This window comes from Arachis hypogaea, chromosome 19 (assembly GCF_003086295.3).
Source record: "Arachis hypogaea cultivar Tifrunner chromosome 19, arahy.Tifrunner.gnm2.J5K5, whole genome shotgun sequence".
NCBI classification, from domain to species: domain Eukaryota; kingdom Viridiplantae; phylum Streptophyta; class Magnoliopsida; order Fabales; family Fabaceae; genus Arachis; species Arachis hypogaea.
The window spans coordinates 76,148,690-76,152,737 of NC_092054.1; the positions used below are offsets into that span (position 1 = coordinate 76,148,690).

At 35.2% G+C, this 4,048-nt stretch overlaps 1 non-coding gene across 1 annotated transcript; it reads right to left on the minus strand.

The window, feature by feature from the left end:
- Nucleotides 1–2,647: 2,647 nt before the first annotated feature.
- Nucleotides 2,648–2,755, minus strand: LOC112780717 (small nucleolar RNA R71). The gene has a single exon (XR_003191534.1). It is a non-coding gene; the product is annotated as a small nucleolar RNA R71 (small nucleolar RNA).
- Nucleotides 2,756–4,048: the final 1,293 nt, after the last annotated feature.

Genomic DNA, 4,048 nt, shown 5'->3' on the forward strand with positions numbered 1-4,048 from the left:
AGGTGACCATAGCTTGCTTCATACCAACAATCTCCGTGGGATTCGACCCTTACTCACGTAAGGTATTACTTGGACGACCTAGTGCACTTGCTCGTTAGTTGTATCGAAGTTGTGACAATTATGAATTAAGATCAAAGCACCAAGCTTTGGAGCCATTACCAGGGATTGTTCGAGCCTGGACATCACAATTTCGTGCACCAAGTTTTTGGCGCCGTTGCCGGGGATTGTTTGAGTTTGGACAACTGACGGTTCATCTTGTTGCTTAGATTAGGTAATTTTCTTTTTATTTTATTTTCAAAAATTTTTCAAAAATATTTCTAAAATTTTCTCATCTGTTTTCGAAAAAAATAAAAATGTTTTCAAAAATAAAATTTTTATTCAAGATTTTTAAGAATGAATTCTAGTGTTTCATGAAGCATGTGAAGCCTGGCTGGCTGTAAAGCCATGTCTAAATTCTTTTGGATTGAGGCTTCCAAACCATCAGAGGTAAGTTACATACTTGATAAATGATGAGCAGCACTTTGTTATCAAGATCAATATACTCTGATGTTAAAATGTTGAAGCTTGGCTGGCCATTGGCCATGTCTAGTGTTTTGGACTGGAGCTTTCTTTGAAAGCTTGGCTGGCTAGTGAGCCATGTCTAATTCCTGGACTGAAGCTTTAGACTAAGAATGCAAGATTCCTGGAATTCATATTAAAAATTTTGGAATCCTTATTTTTCTTTTTCATATAATTTTCGAAAAAAAAAATCCAAAAAAAATTAGAAAATCATAAAAATCAAAAATATTTTTCTGTTTCTTGTTTGAGTCTTGAGTCACATTATAAGTTTGGTGTCACTTGCATATGCATCTTGCATTTTTTCGAAAATATCATGCATTCATAGTGTTCTTCATGATCTTCATGTTGTTCTTGGTAAGTCTTCTTGTTTGATCTTGATGATTTTTTGTTTTGTGTCTTTTCATGTTTATCATATGCATTCTTGAATTCTTAGTGTCTAAGCATTAAAGAATTCTAAGTTTGGTGTCTTGCATGTTTTCTTTGCATTAAAAATTTTTTTCAAAATTTTGTCTATGATGTTCATCTTGACATTCAAAGTGTTCTTGGTGTTCATCTTGACATTCATAGCATTCTTGCATGCATCACATGTTTTGATCTAAAAAATTCATGCGTTGCATCTTTTTAGTGTTTTCCTCTTGCATCATAAAAATTCAAAAATCAAAAAAATAACTTTCCCTTTTTCTCTCATCAAATTCGAAAATTTGAGTTGACTTTTTCAAAAATTTTTAAAATCAAGTTGTTTCTTATGAGTCAAATCAAATTTTCAATTTGAAAATCTTATCTTTTTCAAAATTCTTAGTTATTTTCGAAAATTCCAAAAACATTTTTCAAAAATCTTTTTCTTATTTTTAGACCAAATTTTCGAAAATAACATAATCAATTAATGTTTTGATTCAAAAATTTGAAGTTTGTTACTTGCTTGTTAAGAAAGATTCAAACTTTAAATTCTAGAATCATATCTTGTGATTTCTTATGAATCAAGTCATTAATTGTGATTTTAAAAATCAAATCTTTTTCAAAAACTAATTCCTATCATATCTTTTCAAAAATATCTTCTTATCTTATCTTTTTCAAAAATATCTTTTCAAAATATCTTTTCTAACTTCCTAACTTCTTATCTTTTTCAAAATTTGTTTCAACTAACTAAGTAACTTTTTGTTTGTTTCTTAACTTTTTCAAAACTACCTAACTAACTCTCTCTCTCTAATTTTCGAAAATATCTCCCCCTTTTTCAAAAATTTCTTTTTAATTAACTAATTATTTTTATTTTTATTTCAAAAATTTTCGAAAAAAAATACTAAACATTTTTTAAAAACCATTTTCAAAAATCACTAACTCTTTTTCAAAATAATTTTCGAAAATTATCACTCCCCCATCTCATTCTATTTATTCATTCATCTCATCTCACCTCTCTTCCATCCTCACAGTTGTGTTTCTTCCATTATATTACATTCTTTGTCTCCCCCTCTTCTTCCACTCACACAGGGATCCCTATACTGTGGTATAAAGGATCTCCATTATTATTATTATTTTTCTGTGCCTTCTTCTTTGTCATATGAGCAGGAGCAAGGATAAGAACATTCTTGTGGAAGCAGATCCAGAACCTGAAAAGACTCTGAAGAGAAAATTAAGAGAAGCTAAAATACAACAATCCAGAGAAAACCTTTCAGAAATTTTCGAACAGGAAGAGGAGATGGCAGCCGAAAATAATAATAATGTAAGGAAGATGCTTGGTGACTTTACTGCACCTAATTCCAATTTACATGGAAGAAGCATCTCCATTCCTGCCATTGGAGCAAACAACTTTGAGCTGAAACCTCAATTAGTTTCTCTGATGCAGTAGAACTGCAAGTTTCATGGACTTCCATCTGAAGATCCTTTTCAGTTCTTAACTGAATTCTTGCAGATATGTGATACTGTCAAGACTAATGGAGTAGATCCTGAAGTCTACAAGCTCATGCTTTTCCCTTTTGCTGTAAGAGACAGAGCTAGATTATGGTTGGATTCTCAACCCAAAGACATCCTGAACTCTTGGGATAAGCTGGTCACGGCTTTCCTAGCCAAGTACTTTCCTTCTCAAAAGCTGAGCAAGCTTAGAGCTGATGTTCAAACCTTCAGACAGAAAGAAGGTGAATCCCTCTATGAAGCTTGGGAAAGATACAAACAGTTGACCAAAAAGTGTCCTTCTGACATGCTTTCAGAATGGACCATCCTGGATATATTCTATGATGGTTTATCTGAGCTATCAAAGATGTCACTGGACACTTCTGCAGGTGGATCCATTCACCTAAAGAAAACGCCTGCAGAAGCTCAAGAACTCATTGACATGGTTGCTAATAACCAGTTCATGTACACTTCTGAAAGGAATCCTGTGAGTAATGGGACGCCTATGAAGAAGGGAGTTCTTGAAGTTGATACTCTGAATGCCATATTGGCTCAGAATAAAATATTGACTCAACAAGTCAATATGATCTCTCAGAGTCTGAATGGAATGCAAGCTGCATCCAACAGTACTCAAGAGGCATCTTCTGAAGAAGAAGCCTATGATCCTGAGAACCCTGCAATAGCAGAGGTAAATTACTTAGGTGAACCTTATGGAAACACCTATAACTCAACATGGAGAAATCATCCAAATTTCTCATGGAAGAATCAAAAGCCCCAACAAGGCTTTAATAATGGTGGAAGAAACAGGTTTAGCAATAGCAAACCTTTTCCATCATCAACTCAGCAACAGACAGAGAACTCTGAACAAAATGCTTCTAATTTAGCAAATCTAGTCTCTGATCTATCTAAGGCCACTGTAAGTTTCATGAATGAAACAAGGTCTTCCATTAGAAATCTGGAAGCACAAGTGGGCCAGCTGAGTAAAAGGATCACTGAAATCCCTCCTAGTACTCTCCCAAGCAATACAGAAGAGAACCCAAAAGGAGAGTGCAAGGCCATTGACATAAGTGCCATGGCCGAACCTGTGAGGAGAGGAGAGGACGTGAATCCCAAGGAGGAAGACCTCCTGGGACGTCCAGTGATCAATAAGGAGCTTCCCTCTGAGGAACCAAAGGAATCTGAGACTCATCTAGAGACCATAGAGATTCTATTGAACCTCCTTATGCCCTTCATGAGCTCTGATAAGTATTCCTCTTCTGAAGAGAATGAGGATGTTACTGAAGAGCAAACTGCCAAGTTTCTTGGTGCAATCATGAAGCTGAATGCTAAATTATTTGGCATTGATACTTGGGAAGTTGAACCTCCCTTGTTCATCAATGAACTAAGTGATCTGGATCAACTGACATTGCCTCAGAAGAGACAGGATCCTGGAAAGTTCATAATACCCTGTACCATAGGCACTATGATCTTTAAGGCTCTGTGTGACCTTGGTTCAGGAATAAACCTCATGCCCCTCTCTGTAATAGAGAAACTGGGAATCTATGGGGTGAAAGCTGCTAAAATCTCACTAGAGATGGCAGACAGCTCAAGAAAACAGGCTTATGGA